Below are 12,582 nucleotides of genomic sequence, written 5' to 3' on the forward strand. Positions count from 1 at the left end.
CTAGACAAGGTACGATCACGAATATCCAACCAACGGGACATCAAAAACTGTAATAGCCTATGTTTCACAGAAACGTGGCTGAATGAAGACATGGATAATCAGCTAGCGGGATACACGCTGCACCGGCAGGATAGAACAGAACACTCTGGTAAGACGGGGGGGGGGGGGGTCTGTTTATTTACCACCACAGACAGATGCCGGCACTAAGACCTCACTCAGCCAGCTGTATAAGGAAATAAGCAAACAGGAAACCACTCACCCAGGGGCGGTGCTCCTAGTGGCCAGAGACTTTAATGCAGGGAAACTTAAATCAGTTCGACTAAATCTCTATCAACATGTTAAATGTGCAACCAGAGGGAGAAAAACAATTCTAGATCACCTGTACTCCACACACAGATGGGTACAGAGCTCTCCCTCGCCCTCCATTTGGTAAATTCAACCACAACTCTATCCTCCTGATTCGTGCTTACAAGCAAAAATTTAGCCAGGAAGCATCAGTGACTCTGTTTATTTAAAAAAATGGTCAGATGAAGCAGATGCTAAACTACAGGACTGTTTCGCTATCACAGACTGGAACGTGTTCCGGGATTCTTCCGATGACATTGAGGAGTACACCACAGCAGTCACTGGCTTTATCAATAAGTGCATTGAGGACGTCGTCCCCACAGTGACTGTGTTTACATACCCCAACCAGAAGCCATGGATTACAGGCAACATTCGCACTGAGCTAAAGGGTAGAGCTGCTGCTTTCAAGGTGCGAGACTCTAACCCGGAAGCTTACAAGAAATCCCGCTATGCCCTGCGACAAACCATTAAACAGGCAAAGCATCAATACAGGGCTAAGATTGAATCATACTACACCGGCTCCGACGCTCGTCGGATGTGGCAGGGCTTGCAAGCTATTACAGACTACAAAGGGAAGCACAGCCGCGAGCTGCCCAGTGACACGAGCCTACCAGATGAGCTAAATCACTTCTATGCTCGCTTCGAGGCAAGCAACACTGAGGCATGCAGGAGAGTATCAGCTGTTCCGGATGACTGTGTGATCACGCTCTCCGTAGCCGACGTGAGTAAGACCTATAAACCTTTAAACCGTCAACATTCACAAGGCTGCGGGGCCAGATGGATTACCAGGATGTGTGCTCCGGGCATGTGCTGACCAACTGGCAGGTGTCTTCACTGACATTTTCGACATTCCCCTGATTGAGTCTGCAATACCAACATGCCTCAAGCAGACCACCATAGTCCCTGTGCCCAAGAACACAAAGGCAACCTGCCTAAATGACTACAGACCCGTGGCACTCTTGTCTGTAGCCATGAAGTGCTTTGAAAGGCTGGCAATGGCTCACATCAACACCATTATCCCAGGAACCCTAGACCCACTCCAATTTGCATACTGCCCAAACAGATCCACAGATGATGCACTCTCTATTGCACTCCACACTGCCCTTTCCCCCCTGGACAAAAGGAACGCCTATGTGAGAATCCTGTTCATTGACTACAGCTCAGCGTTCTACACCATAGTACCCTCAAAGCTCATCACTAAGCGAAGGAACCTGGGACCAAACACCTCCCTCTGCAACTGGATCCTGGACATCCTGATGGGCCGCCCCCAGGTGGTGAGGGTAGGTAGCAACACATCTGCCACACTGATCCTCAACACTGGAGCTCCCCAGGGGTGCGTGCTCAGTCCCCTCCTGTACTCCCTGTTCACCCACGACTGCATGGCCAGGCATGACTCCAACACCATCATTAAGTTTGCTGACGACACAACCGACAATGACGAGACAGCCTATAGGGAGGTCGGAGACCTGGCCGGGTGGTGCCAGAATAACAACCTATCCCTCAACGTAACCAAGACCAAGGAGATGATTGTGGACTACAGGAAAAAAAGCACCAAGCATGTCCCCATTCTCATCGACGGGGCTGTAGTGGAGCAGGTTGAGAGCTTCAAATTAGAATGGTCCAAACACACCAAGACAGTCGTGAAGAGGGCACGACAAAACCTATTCCCCCCCAGGAAACTAAAAAGATTTGGCATGGGTCCTGAGATCCTCAAAAGGTTCTACAGCTGCAACACCGAGATCATGACCGGTTGCATAACTGCCTGGTACGGCAATTACTCGGCCTCCGACCGCAAGGCACTTCAGAAGGTAGTGCGTACGGCCCAGTACATCACTGGGGCAAAGCTGCCTGTCATCCAGGACCTCTACACCGGGCGGTGTCAGAGGAAGGCCCTAAAAATTGTCAAAAACCCCAGCCACAGACGGTTCTCTCTACTACCGCATGGCAAGCGGGACCGGAGTGCCAAGTCTAGGACAAAAAGGCTTCTCAACAGTTTTTACCCCCGAGCCGTAAGACTCCTGAACAGGTAACCGAATGGTTACCCGGACTTTGCATTGTGTGCCACCCCCCAACTTTTACGCTGCTGCTTCTCTCCGTTTATCTTAAATGCAGTCACTTTAACTATACATTCATGTACATACTACCTCAATTGGCCCAACCATCTGCATTGTGTCCCACCATCCGCCAGCCCCTCTTTTTACGCTACTGCTACTCTCTGTTCATCATATATGTAAAGTCACTTTAACCATACCTACATGTACATACTACCTCAATAAGGCTGACTAACCGGTGTCTGTATATAGCCTTGCTACTCTTATTTTCAAATGTCTTTTTACTGTTTTATTTCTTTATTTACATCCACACTTTTTTTTCTCCGCACAATTGGTTACAGCCTGTAAGTAAGCATTTCACTGTAAGGTCTACTTGTATTGGGCGCACGTGACAAATAAACTTTGATTTGAAATAACAGAGAGAACTATAAATATAGGTATTTGATCATGTCTGTATGCATTAGAGGTCGACCAATTATGATTTTTCAACGCCGATACCGATTATTGGAGGACCAAAAAAGCCGATACCGATTAAAATATTACAACAATACTGAATTAACACTTATTTTAACTTAATATAATACATCAATAAAATCAATTTAGCCTCAAGTAGATAATGAAACATGTTCAATTTGGTTTAAATAATGCAAAAACAAAGTGTTGGAGAAGAACATAAAAGTGCAATATGTACCATGTAAGACAGCTAACGTTTCAGTTCCATTGCTCTGGAACGTGAGAACATATGAAAGCTGGTGGTTCCTTTTAACATGAGTCTTCAATATTCCCAGGTAAGAAGTTTTAGGTTGTAGTTATTATAGGACCATTTCCCTCTATAACATTTGTATTTCATTAACCTTTGACTATTGGATGTTCTTATAGGCACTTTAGTATTGCCAGTGTAACAGTATAGCCTTCGTCCCTCTCCTCGCTCTTCCCTGGGCTCGAACCAGCAACACAACGACAACAGCCACCACATCGAAGCAGCGTTACCCATGCAGAGCAAGGGGAACAACCACTCCAAGGCTCAGAGCGAGTGAAGTTTGAAACGCTATTAGCGCGCGCTAACTAGCCAGCCATTTCACGTCAGTCACACCAGCCTCATTCCGGGTGTTGATAGGTTTGAAGTCATAAACAGTGCAATGCTTGATGCACAACGAAGAACTGCTGGCAAAACGCACGAAAGTGCTGTTTGAATGAATGTTTACACGCCTGCTTCTGCCTACCACCGCTCAGTCAGATACTTAGATACTTGTATGCTCAGTCAGATTATATGCAACACAGGACACGCTAGATAATAGCTAGTAATATCATCAACCATGTGTAGTTAACTAGTGATTATGATTGATTGTTTTTATAAGGTAAGTTTAATGCTAGCTAGCAACTTACCTTGGCTTACTGCATTTGCGTAACAGGCAGTCTCCTTGTGGAATGCAACGAGAGAGAGGCAGGTCGTTATTGCGTTGGACTAGTTAACTGTAAGGTTGCAAGTTTGGATCCCCCGAGCTGACAAGGTGAAAATGTGTCTTTCTGCCCCTGAACGAGGCAGTTAACCCACCGTTCCTAGGCCGTCATTGAAAATAAGAATGTGTTCTTAACTGACGTGCCTAGTTAAATAAAGATTAAATAAAAGGTGTAAAAAAATATTAAAAATAATAATAATTAAAATCGGCACCCAAAAATACCGATTTCCGATTGTTATGAAAACTTGAAATCGGCCCTAATTAAATCGGCCATTCCGATTAAATCGGTCGACCTCTAGTATGCATATCCAAATATGAATGACTTCTGAAATCCGACATGGTTTCACTGGAATTATCAACCCTCAACAGAACATATAGGCATGGTTAAGCTGACATTCATCTCAACAGGTAGGCTAGTACATATGGCTGTCTTAACTGAAATGGTGCTCACATAACTTTCATTAGCTGGCTTTGGTTAGCATCCTAGCTAGTAACATGGGCATCGGTCAGTCAATGCACTATTTGTTGTTATTTCTCTGCTACACTTGGAAATCACCACAATGTTTCCATCCTGAATATGTATGTATTAGCAGCCTGTGTCAGTTTGAGGTCGAATCTAAATGAGAATTTCTGGTCTACGACAGGAATTACTCGAAATCGGTGCGGCAACTTCCTCTGATCAATAACTCAAAACGATCATTTTTTAAATTTAGCTTATTTTAAGACATTGAACTCTGGTACTTATGATAAGTTGTAGCTCAATGACCAATCACAGCCCTCCTTTAGGATTGCACATTCAGGAAATCACCAGCAGAGGGAGCAGCCTTGGAATCCATTTACCATTACTTTTATTTATTTATTTTATTTCACCTTTATTTAACCAGGTAGGCAAGTTGAGAACAAGTTCTCATTTACAATTGCGACCTGGCCAAGATAAAGCAAAGCAGTTCGACACATACAACGACACAGAGTTACACATGGAGCAAAACAAACACACAGTCAATAATACAGTATAAACAAGTCTATATACGATGTGAGCAATTGAGGTGAGATAAGGGAGGTAAAGGCAAAAAAAGGCCATGGTGGCAAAGTAAATACAATATAGCAAGTAAAACACTGGAATGGTAGATTTGCAATGGAAGAATGTGCAAAGTAGAAATAAAAATAATGGGGTGCAAAGGAGCAAAATAAATAAATTAAATACAGTAGGGAAAGAGGTAGTTGTTTGGGCTAAAATATAGGTGGGTTATGTACAGGTGCAGTAATCTGTGAGCTGCTCTGACAGTTGGTGCTTAAAGCTAGTGAGGGAGATAAGTGTTTCCATTTTCAGTGCTTTTTGTAGTTCGTTCCAGTCATTGGCAGCAGAGAACTGGAAGGAGAGGCGGCCAAAGAAAGAATTGGCTTTGGGGGTGACTAGAGAGATATACCTGCTGGAGCGTGTGCTACAGGTGGGAGATGCTATGGTGACCAGCGAGCTGAGATGAGGGGGGACTTTACCTAGCAGGGTCTTGTAGATGACATGGAGCCAGTGGGTTTGGTGACGAGTATGAAGCGAGGGCCAGCCAACGAGAGCGTACAGGTCGCAATGGTGAGTAGTATATGGGGCTTTGGTGACAAAACGGATTGCACTGTGATAGACTGCATCCAATTTGTTGAGTAGGGTATTGGAGGCTATTTTGTAAATGACATCGCCAAAGTCGAGGATTGGTAGGACGGTCAGTTTTACAAGGGTATGTTTGGCAGCATGAGTGAAGGATGCTTTGTTGCGAAATAGGAAGCCAATTCTAGATTTAACTTTGGATTGGAGATATTTGATATGGGTCTGGAAGGAGAGTTTACAGTCTAACCAGACACCTAAGTATTTGTAGTTGTCCACGTATTCTAAATCAGAGCCGTCCAGAGTAGTGATGTTGGACAGGCGGGTAGGAGCGGGTAGCGATCGGTTGAAGAGCATGCATTTAGTTTTACTTGTATTTAAGAGCAATTGGAGGCCACGGAAGGAGAGTTGTATGGCATTGAAGCTTGCCTGGAGGTTAGTTAACACAGTGTCCAAAGAAGGGCCAGAAGTATACAGAATGGTGTCGTCTGCGTAGAGGTGGATCAGAGACTCACCAGCAGCAAGAGCGACCTCATTGATGTTTACAGAGAAGAGAGTCGGTCCAAGAATTGAACCCTGTGGTACCCCCATAGAGACTGCCAGAGGTCCGGACAGCAGACCCTCCGATTTGACACACTGAACTCTATCAGAGAAGTAGTTGGTGAACCAGGCGAGGCAATCATTTGAGAAACCAAGGCTGTCGAGTCTGCCGATGAGGATGTGGTGATTAACAGAATCGAAAGCCTTGGCCAGATCAATGAACACGGCTGCACAGTAATGTTTCTTATCAATGGCGGTTAAGATATTGTTTAGGACCTAGAGTGTGGCTGAGGTGCACCCATGACCAGCTCTGAAACCAGATTGCATAGCAGAGAAGGTATGGTGAGATTCGAAATGGTCGGTAATCTGTTTGTTGACTTGGCTTTCGAAGACCTTAGAAAGGCATGGTAGGATAGATATAGGTCTGTAGCAGTTTGGGTCAAGAGTGTCCCCCCCTTTGAAGAGGGGGATGACCGCAGCTGCTTTCCAATCTTTGGGGATCTCAGACGACAAGAAAGAGAGGTTGAACAGGCTAGTAATAGGGGTGGCAACAATTTCGGCAGATAATTTTAGTAAGAAAGGGTCCAGATTGTCTAGCCCGGCTGATTTGTAGGGGTCCAGATTTTGCAGCTCTTTCAGAACATCAGCTGAACGGATTTGGGAGAAGGAGAAATGGGGAAGGCTTGGGCGAGTTGCTGTGGGGGGTGCAGTGCTGTTGGCCGGGGTAGGAGTAGCCAGGTGGAAAGCATGGCCAGCCGTAGAAAAATGCTTATTGAAATTCTCAATTATGGTGGATTTATCAGTGGTGACACTGTTTCCTATCTTCAGTGCAGTGGGCAGCTGGGAGGAGGTGTTCTTATTCTCCATGGACTTTACAGTGTCCCAGAACTTTTTTGAGTTAGTGTTGCAGGAAGCAAATTTCTGCTTGAAAAAGCTAGCATTGGCTTTTCTAACTGCCTGTGTATAATGGTTTCTAGCTTCCCTGAACAGCTGCATATCACGGGGGCTGTTCGATGCAAATGCAGAACGCCATAGGATGTTTTTGTGTTGGTTAAGGGCAGTCAGGTCTGGGGAGAACCAAGGGCTATATCTGTTCCTGGTTCTAAATTTCTTGAATGGGGCATGTTTATTTAAGATGGTTAGGAAGGCATTTTTTTTTAAATATCCAGGCATCCTCTACTGACGGGATGAGATCGATATCCTTCCAGGATACCCCGGCCAGGTCGATTAGAAAGGCCTGCTCGCTGAAGTGTTTCAGGGAGCGTTTTACAGTGATGAGTGGGGGTCGTTTGACCGCTGACCCATTACGGATGCAGGCAATGAGGCAGTGATCGCTGAGATCTTGGTTGAAGACAGCAGAGGTGTATTTAGAGGGCAAGTTGGTTAGGATGATATCTATGAGGGTGCCCGTGTTTAAGGCTTTGGGGAGGTACCTGGTAGGTTCATTGATAATTTGTGTGAGATTGAGGGCATCAAGTTTAGATTGTAGGATGGCTGGGGTGTTAAGCATGTTCCAGTTTAGGTCGCCTAGCAGCACGAGCTCTGAAGATAGATGGGGGGCAATCAGTTCACATATGGTGTCCAGAGCACAACTGGGGGCAGAGGGTGGTCTATAGCAGACTGCAACGGTGAGAGACTTGTTTTTAGGGAGGTGGATTTTTAAAAGTAGAAGTTCAAATTGTTTGGGTACAGACCTGGATAGTAGGACAGAACTCTGCAGGCTATCTTTGCAGTAGATTGCAACACCGCCCCCTTTGTCAGTTCTATCTTGTCTGAAAAGGTTGTAGTTTGGAATTAAAATTTCAGAATTTTTGGTAGTCTTCCTAAGCCAGGAGGTAGGTATGGTAGGATGTGAATACAGTGGAGGTAAACCTAGGTATTGAGTGATGAAGAGAGAGATATTGTCTCTAGAAACATCATTGAAACCAGGAGATGTCATTGCATGTGTGGGTGGTGGAACTAATAGGTTGGATAAGGTATGGTGAGCAGGACTAGAGGCTCTACAGTGAAATAAGCCAATAAACACTAACCAGAACAGCAATGGACAAGGGATATTGACATTAAGGAGAGGCATGCTTAGTCGAGTGATCAAAAGGGTCCAGAGTGGAGAGGTTGGTTGGGGGTCACGGCGATCCAGACAGCCAGCCCGGCCATCGGTAGCAAGCTAGCTTAGGATGGACGTCTGTTATTAGCCACCTCTTGCGCTCCGTCAGCAGATTACTGGGGTTCCGTGTGGTAGAGTGGACCAATCCAAATCACACAACAACAACAAAAATAAAAACAATAGATATAGCTAGAGGCCCAGAAGAAGAAAAAAAATAACGATAACAATAAAAATAAATAAATTGTCCGATTATCTATTCAGATAGCAGCCGATAAGACAGCTAATGGCTAGCAGGCCGTAGATGGGCGCCCAGGCAACGTCGTGTGTTGGTGGTGTCATAACGTTTATCAGAACATCAAAATTAGCAGAGCCCACTCTGGAAATTGTATGCACTTAGAGTATTTATTTCCAAACAATGTCTTAAAATGTACTACATCTGAAAGAGTAGTTGAGATATTCCTATTTTTAATTTTGAATACATTTGTCAAAATGTGTATTTCAGCATATAGACATACTCCATATTTTGGAGTTTAATGACAAAGATGTCTGTATCATGTATGGTTCACGGATCATAAGGTCTAGGGCTAAAAAGAGCCTAAAATGGCCACTTTCTTCATGATTTTCTAAAAACATTTTGTAAAAAGCATGTCAAACATCTTTCCTCCCAATGAAGTTTCTATGTGAGATTTGCCAGAAGAATCAGATACCAAAAATACTTTCCGCACCCGCTGGCATGAATCACCCATTACATACCCTAAACCTGTCCAGCATGTTAGTAACAATGCCTTTGAAACATATACTCAAAATGCAGAAAGTGGTCTACTCTCTTTAGAATGATGGTTGACTTCCACTATCACAGCCTCAAATTGGAATTGAAACAGCCATCACAAGGCCCGTAGTAAAAAAATAAAAATAAGAAAGCAGTCAATCAATAGGCTAGACTAGGCATAATGACTGAAATCAAGAGAAAGGATTTAAAGCCAGGCCTTCGTCGCAAATCTCTGAATAAATGCCATTGACAGCTGTAGTGGTGGAAAGGTTAGCATGAGTGTCTACAAAAATGAATCAACATGGTGATGATTGAGAATGGGAGTGACTTATAGTGTAAGCGATGAGTCAAACTTGGAAAAGGACAACTGGTAGAAAAATAAATCATATTGAGACAGGATAGAAAAAACACAGTTAGTTAATAAAGCTGATCGTGGACTTCAGGAAACACCCACCTATCCACAAACGGGGCCACAGTGGAGAAGGTGAAAAGCTTCAAGTTCCTCGGCGTACACATCACTGACAAACTGAAGTGGTACACCCACACAGACAGTGTGCTGAAGAAGGCGCAACACTGCCTCTTCAACCTCAGGAGGCAGAAGAAATTTGGCTTGGCACCTAAAATCCTCAGACTTTTACAGATGCACAATTGAGGGCATTCTGTCGGGTTGTATCACCGCCTGGTACAGCAACTGCACCCCCCGAACCACAGGGCTCTTCAGAGGGTGGTGCGGTCTGTCCAACGCATCACCGGGGGCAAACTACCTGCCCTCCAGGACACCTGCAGCACCCAATGTCACAGGAAGGCCAAAAAGATCATCAAGGACAACAACCACCTGAGCCACTGCCTGTTCACCCCGCTATCATCCAGAAGGCGAGGTCAGTACAGGTGCATCAAAGCTGGGACTGAGAGACTGAAAAACTGCTTAGATCACAAGGCTATCGGACTATTCACCCCGCTATCATCCAGAAGGCGAGGTCAGTACAGGTGCATCAAAGCTGGGACTGAGAGACTGAGAAACTGCTTAGATCACAAGGCTATCGGACTATTAAACAGCCATCACTAGCCCCTTAGAGGCTGCTAATCTATATACATAGACTTGTAATCACTGGCCACTAATAATTGGCGCACTAATCACCTCAATAATGTTTACATATTTTGCACTACTCATCTCATATGTATATACTGTATTCCATTCTACTGTATTTTAGTCTACGCCGCTCCGACATTGCTCGTCCAAATATTTATATATTCTTATTCCCTTCCTTTACATTTGTGTGTATTGCTGTGAAATTGTTAGATGTTACTTTTAGTTTAGTTTATTAATTCGACCATTTTAAAAAACAAGCACACATAAAACGTGTGTCATACATGCACATTAATAAAATCATTGAGGATTACACACAATAAGGTCTGGTACTTATTTCCATTGTTGTACTCTTACTTGTTAGATATTTCTGCACTGTTGGAGCTAGAAACACAAGCATTTCACTACACCCACAATAACATCTGATAAACATGTGTATGTGACCAATAAAAATGTATTTGATTAAAGGTAGGTGCTAATAGTCGGGTACAGGGCCATGGGTTTACATTGCTCCGGGTGTAGGACATTCTAGGAAATGTGGGGCTTTATCTGCTACTCTGTGAATCGAACTGTAACTGACAAAAGAAAACCACCAACACACGCCTGTGACAACATTGACAATTTATAAAAGACAAACATTGAGGAAGATGCTACGTTCCGACCTGGTGTCCCTCAGGGAAGCCTTGAGGAATGTAACCTTAAAACCTTTAGACACTGATAATGAGGCAACCAATGGCAGGGCAAGACACTGCTGCAGGTGTCTGCAGATACACACCCACTTAGCACGAGCTAGAGAGTGAGTCAGCACAATGCAGCGTCACCTGAAACCTGGGAGAACAGTCACACACACTACTACCTAGGAGGATCCTGCCCCCAAAACTTCTCCTGCATCCTCCCTGGAACGCAAAAACATCAAGAGGAGCGATGTGCTTTAAACTGTATACCTGAAGCACCAACCATGTCAGACTTTTCCATACTCCTCAAATGGTAATGACTAACCTCCAGGCATAAACCTAATTTGTCATGTTGAGTGTTGACACAGCTAAAGCCTCTGAGGATTGTGTAAGTATGAGAGATGCGTGGGTTGAAATGGATGCTGCTAATTGATTGGCAATTACAGAAAGTCACCATACACAGGCTATTCCCATGGGTATTTATCTGTCAACAAAGTTGAATCTTTACTCAAATTGTGCATCATGTACAGATGTAGTGTGGATCCTATTTACGATTCACCATTTCTTGATTTCTGTCAAGATGCTGGTACTTCAAATAACATGAAGCTGCCTAGTGTCACAGTGGCCCATTTCCAGCATAGACAGAGGTTAACAGCGGCCAGAACATCTAACATTAGCTGATGGAGCAGATAGCTCTCCGCATCTTGACAGATACAGCATTGACACAGACAGACATACCATTTATCTCGGTACCCCCTGTATATTGGCTCGTTATTGTGTTACTTTTTTTTACTTCAGTTTATTTGGTAAATATTGTATTAACTTTTTCTTGACCTGCATTGTTGGTTAAGTGCTTGTAAGTATTTCACGGTAAGGTCCTACACCTGTTGTATTCGGTGCATGTGACAAATCAAATTTTATCCCCACCTTTAGTGCGACAGGTAGCCTAGCGGTTAAGAACGTTCGGCCAGTAACGAAAACATTGCTGTTTCGAATCTACGGTTTTGTCTATGTACCCTTGATCAAGGCCCTAATTTCTCATGTAATGTAAGTCGCTCTGGATAAGTGTCTGTTAAATTATGCCCATGTATTGCATTCACTGAACAAGTCTCTGATGTCGGTAGTAGACAGGGATGGCAGTGAAAGTAAATGCATTTTATTGCTCAAAGCTAGACTAGCTTGCTAACTTGGCATGGGACTCGATATAGTAGGAAATTAATAGGAGGGAGACATTAGCTAAGTTACCTATGTTACAGTAACTAGCTAGTAAGTGTTAACGTTATAAGATATATTGACTGGCTAGGGAGCAAACATTAAATCAATGCGACACCAACCTTTATAACACTGAATTTACTTGGAAGTGATGTCTTGCTTCAGCTAGAAAGTTAGCTAGCTGGTCCCAAGAGCTCGTCGAGAAAAGCTTGTTAGCTAGCATCAAAACAAAGATTAAGCACAAGTTTGCGCTTCTTCACATTACATTCCATGCACAAAACTCAGAGAACTGTCACATATAGTGTTAAATAATTACTGTACCTGAAGATTTGGGACACCTGGTGACGCTTGACCTAATTTGACAGGGTGACCAAACGCTCTGTGTGAATTGACACAGAAGCGGAAATGCTTGACCACAGGGGCGGTCTCATGACAAGCCTACCGGCCAATCGGGCATCGGTGAATGGACCGCCTGATCCACACAAACACATGCTGACAGGCAGGAAGAAGAACAGAGTGTACTACTACTGTAAATAACATTACACACTGTACTCAGTATTCGGATACAAAAACGTGTTTTATCCACATTAGGGATAAGGTGTATGGCAAAATATCGAATTACTATCAAAGTGATATGTGACCCAACAATCAATTTCCAGAGGACAGAGGAAATCATTAATTATTATGGAAAATACTTGGTCGGTTTTCTTACCACACCACCTTGTTGTTTTTCATTTTGATCA

General features: G+C 43.9%; 1 protein-coding gene across 2 annotated transcripts in view; it reads right to left on the reverse strand.

Annotated features, from left to right (window-relative positions):
* The window catches only part of LOC135528076 (oxysterol-binding protein-related protein 2-like), a 43,053-nt gene extending 30,810 nt beyond the window's left edge, over positions 1–12,243 (reverse strand). The window contains exon 1 of one of the 2 annotated variants that reach the window (XM_064956855.1): positions 12,161–12,243. The gene's annotated coding sequence lies outside the window, so the exon portion shown is untranslated. Of the gene's footprint in view, positions 1–11,961; positions 12,056–12,160 lie in introns of those variants that run through there. The other variant, XM_064956858.1, reaches the window with a different exon arrangement.
* Positions 12,244–12,582: the final 339 nt, after the last annotated feature.

The sequence above is a fragment of the Oncorhynchus masou genome, chromosome 33, assembly GCF_036934945.1.
Source record: "Oncorhynchus masou masou isolate Uvic2021 chromosome 33, UVic_Omas_1.1, whole genome shotgun sequence".
NCBI classification, from domain to species: Eukaryota; Metazoa; Chordata; class Actinopteri; order Salmoniformes; family Salmonidae; genus Oncorhynchus; species Oncorhynchus masou.